Raw genomic sequence first — 14,933 nt, 5'->3', positions numbered from 1 at the left:
CGTTTCTCAGAAAGTTTTTATTATATTATAATTTTAAAAAATAGCTAAAATGCGCATTTCAAATATCTTGAAAATGAATGCTTTAAAACTTTTTTGCAACCATTTGCAAAAAAGTTATGAAACAGCAAAGTAAACATACGATTACTAGGTACATTGTTAATAATTTTTTTAATTCTTTCAAAGCGTAGGAGTGAGTTTAAAGTACAAGCTAATTATTTATAAAACAATATCGATTATCAGCTTAATGGTTATATTGTAATTAAAGATTATAAATATATTTTTTTGTAATTTACACGCGCGAAAGTAGAATAATACAGTACCGTAGCTACCCGCCCACATACACAACTCGCGCGAGTTTAAGCGTGTCAGTCGCTTCGAGTGAACATTTTATCTCCGGCTCTGTATCAAGCCTACTTTCGCGCTAAAGTTACAAAAAAAAGTATTTTTAATATTTGATTAAAATATAACCATTGTACTAATTTTTGACATTCTTTGTGAGTAATTAGATTGTACCATAGACTCACTTTTAAGCTTTGAAACAATTAAAACAAATTATAAACAATGGAGATATCGTATATTTATTTTACTGTTTCCTAACTTTTTTGCAAATGGTAGGAAAATTTTTTTAAAGCATTCATTTTCAAGACCTATGAAATACGCATTTTAAGTATTTTTTAAAATTAGAATATAATAAACAATTTCTAAGAAATGTTAATTTGTTTATAACAATTTTTTTAAACATTTAAAGATTATGCAAAAAAATGAAAAATTTATATTTTGTCGACTAAATATTAAATAGGCATCACACCTTTATAATATTTCTAAGTTTGATCAATGTCTCATGATTATTTTGGTTGTTATTGCGACTGTAAATTGTTAATTAACAATTGAATTGTTGCTAAAATATTCGTTTCATTTTAACCGGCTTCTGAATTTATAATCTATACCAAGAAAGCTTTTATTTCACCAAGCTATATAATTATTGATAAATAATTACTGGCCCAAAAAATTTATTTGAAAATTCGAGATTTTGTTGGGAAAACCCACGTTTTCCGAGGAAAATTTTCGTCGGAGCAAATCGGGAAAAACATGCCTCTATGTAGAATTAAATTGGGGTGAATTTTTATTTAAGTATTTTTGGTGTAAAGTTAAAATCTTTGGAGTTATAGAGCAATAATTGAAAAAAATACGATTTGTTGGCGCCATTTTGTTTATAAATAAAGTAGCACACTATCTGTGGACTTTGCATACCTATATTAATAATATATACGATCTTATAATTCGATTAAAGCAATAAAATTGCTGGTAAATAACCTTTCTTTGTACTTTACTAATTAGACCAACGTATTATAACTATTTTTTTTTTCAAAATTTAAAGATTATGCAAAAAAAAGAAAAATTTATATTTTGTCGATAAAATATTAAACAAGCATCTCATCTTTATAATCTTTATAAGTTTGATCAATGTATCATGATTATTTTGGTTATTATTGCGATCGTAAATTGTTAATTAACAATTGAATTGCTGCTAAAATATTCGTTTAATTTTCACCAGCTTCTGGAATTACAATCTATACCAAGAAGTCTTTGATGTCACTAAGTGATTTAATTATTGATTAATAATTACTTACCTAAAACTTTATTTGAAAATTATAGTTTTTATTAGGAAAACCCGCATTTTCCGAGGAAAATTTTCGTCGGAGCAAATCGTTAAAAACATATCTCTATGCAGAATTTAATTGCGGTGAATTTTTATTTGGGTGTTTTTGTTGTAAAGTTAAAATCTTCGGAGTTATAGAGCAATAATTGAAAAAAATACGATTTGTCGGCGCCATTTTGTTTATAAAAAAAGTAGCACACTATCTGCGGACTTTGCATACCTATATTATTAATATATAGGATCTTATAATTCTATTCCAGCAATAAAATTGCTGGTAAATAACTTTTCCATGAATTTTGCTAATTAGCCCAGAGTAAAAGTGATTAATGTTGACAAACGAGGGATTATTGGTTTTTATTTTGTTAACTGGAATATTGTATTATACATATCTAAATTTATTTATTTTGTGGGGTTTTGTTAATTTTTTTTCAAATCTTAATTATTTTTAAACTTAATGAAAAAATTGGCTGCGGTGGGAGAGTAGACAGGAAATATAATCCGATATTTTAATTAGTGATGTTGTACCGTTCTTCTTTTTGATGTCGGCGCACTTGCGAACGGAGCATTTCCGGGCAATTTATACTTATCAACATTTAAGACTACAGCAGAAAATTTAAACAAAATCTTGAAAAAAAAAATCAATAATCCTTCAATTGTCACCATTAATCCCTTTGGGTCTTTGTCGACGAAAAATCCATTCGATCAAATGTTCGTCGACGAATTGTACATTCGATGAATTGTGCATTCGACCAACTGTTTGTCGACCAAATGTTGTCGACTAATTTTCCGTCGACGAAGTGTTCTCGACGAACTTTCCGACACCGATGAAAATGCACATGAAATAGAAATAACTGAGGGAAACATAGCTTTCGTAACTGAAGAAGATGAAAAAATATGTAACTCAAGTTCTATTTCAGTTCAAGAAGTTAAAGAACCAGAAACCGAAACTAAGTTAGAAATTGAAGTTAAAGATAAATTGGGTCCTAAATTTGGAAAACGACATAGGATTACTGAATACAATAACTGAAGAAATAAGGAAATTTTGGATTGGGAAAGGTCTGCAGAATGTAACAGAATAAAAGTGTTTCAGCATCAAAACTAAATTTTTGAAGGCATTACAAGATTTTTACACAATCTATGGTGTTTCGAAAACAAATCAGTGGAACAAAAATTAAAAGAGATTGGCTGACGTATTCTCCCTCAAAGAGAATATCGTATTTTGAGTTTGTTCAGTCCGGGTACAACTTTCAGCCCCTACTCACCGTTGGGAAGTTATGACCAAATGCTGATATGAAACTCCACTAAGCGATCTCATTCGCCACGATCTAGTCCTTAAAAGAACAAACAGCACAAGATGGACTGCCAGGGCACATACAACAAGACCTTTGTCTTAAAGATTACAACGATTTCAAATCTGCTCTTCATACTCTTGCTGAAGACACTAATCGGAAAGCTGAAACAGTTCATGAGGCTAAGTGTTTGTTGAAAGAAATGTCAAAATAAGAAACATTCATAATGAATGAGTTTTGGGCAAAAATTTTAGAACGCATCTACGCTGTCAGTAAATCAATACGGAGAAAAGGGATTGAAATTCAAACTGCAGTTCAGTTTCTAAATTCATTTTTGGAGTTCTTGAAAATCCAAAGAGATAATTTTGCTTACTACATTTCGATGATGGATGTAAGGTTGGACAAAAGGTTGAAACGTTTCTACCAATGTTCGGTAAGCTAATTACTGAGCTAAGTCGTCGGTTGACAGTATATGAGTCAGTAAACTCAGTAGTTGGTCTTTTGTGTGTTTTTACAAAATTGAGTGATACTTAAATAAAGGAGTGTGCTTCAAAACTACATGAAAACTATCCTGATGATATTGAATCTGAACCCAAAGATGAACTATAGAGGAGTTCAAATATTTTATAGCCCAGCTTTAAGACTTGCAGGGAAAAATATATTCCTGCTTCACAGTCGTTTTGATTTATTTCGCAACAGGCTGATGGACATTTTCAAAAATGAAAATTATTAAAAATGGAGAAAGCCTAGGTTTCTTAAGGGGCTTCATAGCTTGGGTTGCCTAGGGGCCTCAAGATTCTTAATCCGGGACTGTACTCCATTCATATACTCCATTCCTGAATTTATGTATTCCCAAAATCTTTCTAATTTTCGTGCTCATTCGTAACTGACAGCACATTTGACGAGAATAATAATTTGAACTATCATTATTCATTAGGTAGTAAAGTTGTTCCACACGGCAGTAGGTATCCTAAAGTTAAAATTGTCATATTTGGTCGACAATATAGTGAAACCTCTAAAAAGCAATATTAATACCCAAATATTTATAATGATCTACAATAAGTACGGTATAGCCAACAATGGTGATAATCAGGTAAGCTTAACCTGTGTCTAGTGAAACACATAGTAGTTGATTTTTCTGGAGCAATACTTGAACTTAGTCGACCAACCAAGGTTTAATGCAGTACATAGGTATATCGTAATTCTTTTAAGCATTTCTCGTATGACTTATGGGTTAAATAAAAACAAATCTCATCAGCGGGTTGAATAACATTAATGGTCCCATGAAACAATGTATGCAAGTTTGCCGTATAGATATTAAAAAGAACAGAACTCAAAATAGAGCCGTGTGTTAGACCATTGTTGACAATGCCCTTATAACTTTTCTGTTCATGAATAGATGAACAATCTTAGGCAATACTTTCTCGTTAATTCCAATATTTACAATGCTTTCTAATTCAGATTTATGGCATAATAAGCGCCTTCTAGATTAGATCAATAAAGAGACATAACAAGTACTCATCTTTTGATAAACAAGTCTGTACGTCCAGAAACAACTGAGAAACCGCGTCGATTGTGCTATGTCAAGTATGTATGGAATGTCGTTCAATAAAATGTTGTAGCCTAGTTTTGCTTCCTGTTTATTTATATGTTCCCTCGCCCTATTCAAAAAATTTTATTAAAAAAAGTTGTGCAGATTTTCTAGAAAAAAACCCAGACTTTTGAACAACAAAACCTATAGAGCAAAATTTGTTTTCTTAAATATTTAATATGTATACTAAAATATACATTACCTATATACGTATTTTATTAGTTAATATGTTTACATAATTGTATAGTTGAAACATAAACGTAAATAGAGAATCATTTTTCTGTAACAAATTATAATTGTTGCTTTTGACACTGTTATTATACCTGAAGGAACAGTTTTACGTATGTACTTCTATTTATCTGTTCTTTTATATTAACTTTTAATTGTTGAATATATTTAATGTTTTCCTAACAGCATTTTTATTATTCCCCAAGTTTTATTATTTATTTTAAGTAGTGTTAAGGCACGTATCCATTACGTTGGTGCTCCGTGTAACTGCTCCAGATACGGTATGCGCTCCTCTACTCCTCTACATACAGGGTGTTTCATTGGGAAACGGAAATACTTTAATGGTGAATAGAGGTCACCGAGGCGGTTCTAGATATACTACATCTTTTGCCCTACCGACTTTTATAACCGAGTTACAGGGTGTTTTATCGACTTTGCCCATTTCTTTCCTAAGCCATAACTTTAGAACCACCCTGTATATTTTTTGATATTTTGTACACATATGTCTCATTCAAACCCCAAACGACCGACATACTAACCATAAGAAAAATCCAGATCCGGATTAATAAAAAATTATAAAGTAATTGTGACCTTAAGACAACACCCTGTATATTCAAATTTTGAAAATCTGTTTGCACATTTGAAAAGAGCACAAAAAAGTAATTTTAATGGTTCGCTTTAATTTTTCGGCCAGGCAATTTTATGACTTTAATCTTGAAATTATATTGAATCTTTTAAGAACTCTGACATTAAAAAGCAGGTATTATTAACTTTTAGTTATAAATTATTAAAGTTAATGAATAAATACTCATTTTAAAAATAATCAATACTTATTTACCACATTGGAACGACCCAATTACTAGTGACAAGAAAAATGCAGGTCCGGATTAACAAAAAAATATAAAGTAATTGTGACCTTGAACCAACACCCTGTATATTGAAACTTTAAAAATTTATCTGCGCATTGTAAAAGAGCATAAAATACCATGATTAAAGGTTCATTTTAATTTTTTCGCCGTTGATTTAATTACATCAATTTTGAAATTATATTGAAATTTTAAAGAACTCTGAGATTAAAAACCAGGTATGTATTATTAACTTTTAATAATTTAATGTTAATGAATCAATACTTATTTTAAAAATACTTAATACTTATTTACTACGCTGGCTTCATGGATTCTCTGAATTTGTAGCTGTATGCACATCATTAAAAATTGGAATTGCGAGAATTGGGATATTTTAATGATTTAGTAACAAATTTAAAAAACAGCTATATCCAATAAAAAAATTCGTTTAAACAATTCAACAATTTAACACAAATTTAAAATATTTGAACTATAACAGTTGCTCAAAATGTCTGCCATTTTGTTCGATGCATTTCCTTTCTCGTTTTAAAAGATTTCGAATCGATTTTCTAATTACATTGGGATTGTTTTTCATTTTTCTGACAGCTTCTTGTGACCTTGACAGAATTAATCAATATGATTGCAAAATTTTCAAAATTGTAATTAAATTATTTTTTATTACCTTTTAACGCAGTTTTTATGCTCTTAAAATACGCAAACAAATTTTCAAAATTTCAATACACAGGGTGTTGGTTCAAGGTCACAATTACTTTATATTTTTTTGTTAATCCGGACCTGGATTTTTCCTGTCATTAGTAATTGGGTCGTTCCAATGTGGTAAATAAGTATTGATTATTTTTAAAATGAGTATTTATTCATTATCTTTAATAATTTATAACCAAAAGTTAATAATATCTGCTTTTTATTGCCAGAGTTCTTAAAAATTTCAATATAATTTCAAAATTAAAGTCATAAAATTGTCTGGCCGAAAAATTGAAGCCAACCATTAAACTTACTTTTTTGTGCTCTTTTCAAATATGCAAACAGATTTTCAAAATTTGAATATACAGGGTGTTGTTTTAAGGTCACAATTACTTTATAATTTTTTGTTAATCCGGACCTGGATTTTTCTTATGGTTAGTATGTCGGTAGTTTGGGTTTTGAATCAGACATATGTATACCAAATATCAAAAAAATATACAGGGTGGTTCTAAAGTTATGGCTTAGGAAAGAAATGGGCAAAATCGATTAAACACCCTGTAATTCGGTTATAAAAGTCGGTAGGGCAAAAAATGTAGTATATCTAGGACCGGCTCGGTGACCTCTATTCACCATTAAAGTATTTCCGTTTCCCAATGAAACACCCTGTATAACCGCCACCGATTGGATCGCCGAGGTGAGCGCCGCTCCGGGAGCATCAACGTATCCAATATGTGTAGTAGTTACACGGAGTACGGAGCACCAACAATGCCGGTTTATCCACTGGGTGCTTATTGGGGCAGGCGCCCAGGGGCCTGGGCCCCGGAGGGCTTGAAGTGGCCCTTCCTTTTATTAATAACAAAATAAAGTAAAATAATCGAGGTACATATTATTTGAAATAACTAAAAAGTCTACGAAATACCTGATAACCTTGTAAGAACGTGATAACTTTTAAACCAGAGTGATTCCTTAGAAAATTGTATGAAATGTATGAAGCTGGAGACAAAGCTTATTATAGACGATTAATGAAAGCACATCTTATAGTATATCGCCAAATCTTATAGAGTAAAACCCAATGGAGGCAAAGAGAAGAGAGACTGGATAATATAATACGAAAGTGTTAAAGCTGCTTATTGTTATACGTACAAATTATTTTCAATTGAAAAAAAAATAGTTTAACTCTGCTTACCCACTGGAATTATTTGAATAGTTTGCTCAAATCTCAGGAAAAAGTAAATGTTATCTGAACTCTATTACTCCAGGGAAATAAGGCAAAAATATATCATGTTCGGGACACTTGAGCAGCCAGGTTGCAAATGGGTTTTTTGGGTACTATATACCTAATACATTATACATACAAAAATGCCCGTCACAGTTCGGACGAGAAATTTAGTTATTAACAAATAAATGTCAAAAATGGCAGTTTTTTCGTTTAAATCGATACGGGTAAAAATAGGGTAATTAAATATCTTATTTATACTGTTATTCTTTTAGTAGATGAGCCAAGGTTTAAAATGGCAGTTTTTGAATTTCGGTTCGATTATTTGTTGCTTCAGAAATTGCAAAATAAAACTAAAATTTCTAAAATAAAAAAATTGCTATAACTTTTGTGAAAATGACCTTAAGACTTTCATATTGCATAAAAAGTTGAGACAAACAGTCCATATAATACACAAAAAATTTTAAGACGATTCGTCGATTAGTTTAAATTTTATTCAATTTATTTATCCCAATGAGCTTTTTTTTCGCAATATTGTTGTTCAAAAAATAGTAACGATATAGCAATTCTGTGAAACCACATGAAAGAAGAAAAGTCATATTTTCAAAGTATTTTAAAAAATAATTAAAAAGTCATTTTTATCATTCCGAAAACATTTTACTAAAGTGGGGTCATTTTTAGTTCATAAACAATTTGAATAACTTTGTTAATATTGACTGTAGATTAAAACTACTTTGGAATTTAAAAAGCTGGTATTTTTATACGAATTTTCAAAAAAACACTTTTTGCCTAGGTTAATTACAGTCAAAGTTAGCCACTTTTTTTATTTAATTGACAGCTACTCTGTTTATGACAATTAAGCAACCCAACTAGCGCCATTTCGAAGCATAGAGTTAAATATTAGCATAGAGAGTGTCATTCAGAGCGAAGTGACGACACCATCTTTTTTATTTGGATTAGTGCTGTTTCACTCTTACGCATAGTAAAGCTGCTACAGTTGTCCTCCTCTTCCGTGCCTATATTCACACTGAATGTCATTATAGATTCTCGATACAATGTGTTAGAAGGAGATGCAGCAAACCAGTCCCTGAGATCTTGTCGTCAGGAAGCGCGGAAGGTAGGCTCCCTCTATGTTAATATATACCTCTATGTTTCGAAGACGAAAGTATATACAGTCGGAAAAATGAAAGAATACCCATGAACGAGCATATAAAACACGCTGTATTTTCCTGTCACCGTGTCACAAAGAAAATTGCCCAGCGCAAGTACATGTAATAATTATTGTTACATTTACTTGCGCTGGCCCATTTTTTGTGTGACACGGTGACAGGAAAATACAGCGTGTTTTATATGTTCGTTCATGGGTATTCTTTCATTTTTCCTACTGTAGTTTATGCGTAAAAGTTTTAGTAAACTTTAAACTTCAACAGAGTTGTTAATAAAGCTTTAAAAATAACGTTCTAACGAAATCGATTTGTGGTCGGTGGAAATGAATTATTAAAATCCGTGCACTCAAAAAATGAACTTGATTCTTCAAACATATGCTGCGATTAATATCTCCAGAGCTTGTTGATAGATTTTGATCATAATTTTTTTAAATTGTATATGTACTCGTAGTCTTGTAGAGTACGTTATGTACGTAAATCCCCACCTAACATTTCAAAATCTTAGGGGGAGTTCCCCTTATCACTCAGGGATATGAAAAATAGGTTACGACCGATTCTAAGACCTACTGAATATACATATATAATTTCATAAAAATCGGTCAAGCGGTCTCGGAGGAGTATGACAACTAACACTGTGACAGGAGAATTTTATAGATGTAAATATATAGATGGGTATTAACAAATAGGGGTTGGTGATGAAAAAGTGTAAATAAAGGGTTGTATGTATTTTTTAATCCTACATCATATAAAATTAAGATAGACAATTTTGTCCAAAAAAATAAAAAAAATGTCAGGGGGGCAACCCCCCTTATAACTTATGGGTATGAAAAATAGATTAAAACCTATTCTCAGTTCCATAGGATATACTTGTAAAATTTCATAAAAATCGGCCAAGATGTTTCGGAGTAGTATGGTAACCAACACTGTTACAGGAAAATTTTATGTATATTGAAGTAACTGTGAATTAAATAATAAAAGTGGCTAACTTTGACCGTAATTAACCTAGGTGAAAAGTTTTTTTTTTGAAAATTTGTGTAAAAATATCAGCTTTTGAAATTTCAAGGTAAATTTACTCTACAGTCAATATTAACAAAGCTATTCAAATTGTTTACAAACCAAACATGACTCCACTTTAGTAAAATGTTTTCGTAGTGACAAAAATTACTTTTTAATGATTTTCTTCAATGATTTGAAAACAAGACTATTGTTCTTTCATCTGGTTTTCACAGAATTTCTATATAATTATTATTTTCTGAACAATAACATTACAAAAACCTCTTTGGGATAAACAAATTGAATAAAATTTAAACTAATTAACGAACCGTCTTAAAAAATTTTTGTGCAGTATATGGACTCTTTGACTTTTTGTGAAATATAAAAGTCGTAAGATCACTTTGGCGAAAGTTAAAGCAAATTTTTTATTTTCGAAATTTTAGTTTTATTTTGCAATATTCGAAGCAAAAAATGATCGGAACAAAATTAAAAAACTGCCGTTTTAAACATTGGCTCATCTACTAAAAGAAGAATACTATAAATAAGATATTTAATTATCCTATTTTTACCTGTAGTGATTTAAACGAAAAAACTGCCATTTTTGACCCTTATTTATTAATAACTAAAATTCTCGTCCGAACTGTGACGGGCATTTTTGTATGTATAATGTATTAGGTATATAGTACCTAAAAAACCCATTTGCAACCTGGCTGCTCAAGTGTCCCGACAAAAACCTTATTTCTCTGGACTATATGGTTACATTAATAACAAGATCATCAGTTAGATGGAGTTATAGACGCTGGCGCTGGCTTGAAAGAGCAAGTAGAACGCGAAGCTGACTATTGGGTAAAGGTCCTAAGAAGAGTTGTTGCCACCATTAAATTACTTGCTTCTTAAAGACTAGCTTTCCGTTGATCCCAAGAGGAATTAACGAGTCGTCATAAAGGTAATTAATTAAGTTGTCTTGTATACTTAGCTTTTGACAACTGCTTAGGTGAGCATTTAAAGCGGAATACGAATAAAGCAAAAGGTTCAGTTAGCTATCTGTCTGACCAAATTTGTAATGAATTCCTGGAAGTGATGAAAACAAAACTTGTAGAAACTTTTGACGCTGTAAATACTTTACTTAAAAACTACGGATAAATCAAACATATTTTTTCCAATTAAGCAATAATAAAGACAAAAACTAATGACTACACTGCAGAAATAAAAGTCAGAATCGAAAAAGCACGTTCTAATTTTATAAAAATGAAAAAGGTCCTATGTAGCAAAGATTTAACATTAGCTCTTAAAGTACGCCTAACAAAATGTTACGTCTACAGTGTTCTATACTATGGAGTGGAATCATGGACGTTAAATGTAGAGACAATGAGACGACTTAACGCCTTTGAAATGTGGACCTATAGAAAAATTATGAGGGTTTCCTGGGTAGATAGAGTTACAAACAATGAAGTACTGAGAAGAATAGGTAAAGAAAAGGAAGTTGAACTTACAATTAAAGAAAAGAAGCTACAGTATCTCGGACATGTGATGCGGGGCGAGAAGTATGGTATCCTACGACTCATAATGCAGGGAAAGATAGATGGCAGAAGAAGCATCGGAAGAAGACGAATTTCATGGTTGAAGAACCTGAGAGAGTGGTTTGGATGCAGCTCGAAACAACTATTTAGAGCTACTGCCTCAAAAATTAAAATAGCTATGATGATTGCCAACCTCCGTAGCGGAGATGGCACCTGAAGAAGAAGAAGAAAGACAAAAAATCAGCAGTAAGAAGTGAAGCTAAGGCACTGCAGAATAAAATGGATACCTTTGAGACAGCTCTATTGACACTGATTAGGACAAACATTTTAAAACGCGTGAATGCAACAAGCAAACGTTAGAAACTGTGGACTCGAATGTGTCAGTTGGAGTAGAATTAATGACATTTGATATGCGACAATATTACTCAAGATCTTTTAAACAGAGAATATAATGAAAGATGTTACATCAGCTGTTAGATGTTTTTTTACGCTAAATAAAGAAGAAGTCGAGACAGGAGTTAATATTTTATGCGAGAAATATAAAAAATGTTGATGAAATCAAAGAGAACTTTCATAATGAAACTATTCATTTTATAACGTTAAGCCAAAATTTTAATAAACATTTGAAAAATTTGGTGTCATCCAGGATGCGTAAAGGTAACTTTTCCAAATTTGGAACTCGACTGAAAGTTTATTTGATGATACCAATCTCTAATGCGTCAGGCGAGCGGTCTTTTTCAGTTTTAAAAAGAATAAAGATACATATATTAAAGGTCACATTTGGGTAAAGAAAACCTAGAAGCATTATCACTATTGTATTATAGAAAATGAAGGACTGGAGCAACTGAATTTTGATAGTAGGTATTAATATGGCAGTTTGCTAATGCCAAGTCAAGAAATAAAGTGAGCTAATTTTTGTCTTATGTATTTTTTAGAATGTTTTTTTGTTTGTCATAATGTGTTGTTTTGTAGAACTTTGTTTTTTTTGTATTTTTAATTGTATTATTTGGTAATTGATGGATTCGACCGTTACTTGATGGAAGTTCATTTTATCTCACAATAAAACACTGAAAACTTTTGTTTTCTATACTTCCACAAAATTTATTATTTACAACTATGTGACTACAGCTGTTTCGGCAGAGTGCTTTTCTCAAGTGATATAATTTACAATGTGTTTGCCTTTTTAAGTCTCTAACTTAAGAGGTTGGGGAGTTGTTTGTCTCGAGTTGGTCATTCAGAAATATATCTGTATTTTTCAGTTTATTAATTTCCATAGATTCTAAAAAAGATAGCTTAAGGCCTTTATTTTGGATATGCAGAATTTGAAACTCTTCATTGAAAGAATGATTATGATCTAGAAGGTTAAGTGCGTATGCAGAAGTGTGTTTTTCTATTGTTGAAAGCCCTTTTGTGTTCTGCTATCCGTTTGTCAAAAGTTCTGCCAGTTTGACCGATGTACGTTTTCGGACAGTCACCACAAGTTAGTTTGTACACACCACTCTGTAGTTGCTTTCTCTTTCGGCTTTTATTGTTCTTAATATATTTGCTTAAGTTGTTGTTAGTTCTGAAAGCTGGTATTATTCCTTTCTTTTTTATGTATCTGGCTATTTTTGTTGTTATCTTGCCAGTATATGTGAGAGAGCAGAAGGTACTGGGTTCTTTCTGTGGTGGTGGATACACTAATTTCAGGGCTTTCTTATGGAGTTTTTGATTTAAAATTTTGTTAACTGTTTGTTCGTTATAGCCGTTGTTTACTGCTATTTGTTTAATGATGTTTAGTTCTATCTCGAAGTTATTTTTTGTCATGGGAATTTCTGTCAGTCTATGTATCATGCTATGGTAGGCTGCTAATTTGTGTTGTGTAGGATGGGATGATGAATTGTGTATAGTTGTGTCAGTATGGGTAGGTTTATGATATACGGAGAACTCATGTTTGTTGTGTAGTCTGGTAATCGTTACATCTAGAAAGTTTATGGAATTATTCTGTTCTGTTTCTATTGTAAACTCAATATTACTATGAAGTGAATTAATGTATGATAGAAATTGGTCAAGTTGTCTGTTAGTTCCTGCAAAGCATACTAGTATATCATCCACGTATCTCCACCAATATAAGAACTGTTTAAATACGGGATGTTTAGAAATTGTTGTTTCAAGTTGGTTCATAAATATATCTGATAGTAATGGGCTTAGAGGATTACCCATAATAAGACCTGCACTGTTGTTTGTGTATATTTGATTATTGAATTCAACATAGTCTTGATTTATGCAAATTTCAAGGTGTAAAATTTCAGATGCAATGATCGGATTTTTACTATTATGGTCTAAGAAATTTTTAACTAAAACAAAAGTTTCTGTAGGAGGAACACTAGGAAAAAGATTTTTTAAGTCAAATGAAATTAGTCTGGAGTTGGGCAATTGAAAATGTTGTATTTTATTAACTAGTTCTAGTGTATTTTTTACGGTGAATTTAGGTGAAAATTTAGTGTATTCTGTAATAATATCAGACAGTTTTTTTTGAAAGTTTATATGACGGAGCTGTATAAAAAGAAACTACAGGCCTTATTGGGTGGTCAGGTTTGTGTAGTTTAATAATAGAGTATAATTTAGGAGGTTGTGGGTTCATAATATTAAGGTATTTCTGTTCTGTTGGATTTAGTACTGATTTTGAATTTTCAATGGCTAGTTTAATTTGTTTGTTTTAACTAACCAAAACAGTACACCACTAAACAAAGGTCCCACAGAAAAATACCGAAAACAAATTGATTGGTCTATGTTCATACCACAATCTTTATCAACTCAACTCCGTTTTTTTTTTTTTTTGAGTGAATTTGATGGCCTTGGCCGAGCCAATTAGCAAGACATTTTGTTATTTTAAAAACAAACAAATTTGATTTTTCAATCAGAGGAATTTTTTCTGTATTTCTAACTCTAAATACATAACAAACTAACATTATTATCTACAATTATTATCTAAATAATACTCTGTTTTGGTTGTTCATTTTTTTTGTAAATTTTTATTTTTTTTTTGTATTTTTTTTTTGTATTTTTTTTTGCATTTTTTTTATATTGTTAATTTGTTTTTTTTTTATTAATTTTTTTATTGTTATTTTTTATAAATTGTTTTTTTTTTTACTACGCTAAGACGTAAACCCGATTCATCCTCGCGGAGGTTTACATCTTCTTAGTTTTTTTTTGTTAAAACTTCTTAGTTTTTTTACAACTCAACTCCGTTAAAAATGCACACAACAATTTGCTGGATCTGATTTTCATGAACGATGGCGAAGCTAAGATATCAACAGCAGAGATAGTCCTACTTCCTTTGGATATTCATCATCCACCTATCTTTTGAATTTAAGTGTGAATCATGTGTTAACAACCCTGGACTGACTGGTGACGCTTTTTATAGAGATTTCCATGCGATGAACGTCCTAGATGCTACAAGTTTTCTTTCTCAATTTAATTGGGATAATTTGTTTAAAAATAAGTCTCTTGATGATATGATCGGTACTTTTTACGATATTATATACTTAGCAATTGATCTTTATGTTCCTGTTCAGCAAAAGTATTCAGCAAAGAAATTTCCGGTGTGGTTTTGTCCAGATCTCAAAGTTACAATTATTCAGAAAAAGAAAGTTCACAAAGAATATCTGAGAACTAAATCCCCCACTCTCTTTAATGAGTTTTCTGCATTAAGAGTCAATGTAAATGCTTAAAACAACAATG

Source organism: Diabrotica virgifera, chromosome 1, assembly GCF_917563875.1.
Source record: "Diabrotica virgifera virgifera chromosome 1, PGI_DIABVI_V3a".
Lineage (NCBI taxonomy): Eukaryota > Metazoa > Arthropoda > Insecta > Coleoptera > Chrysomelidae > Diabrotica > Diabrotica virgifera.
Note: the sequence above shows the minus strand (reverse complement) of the source record.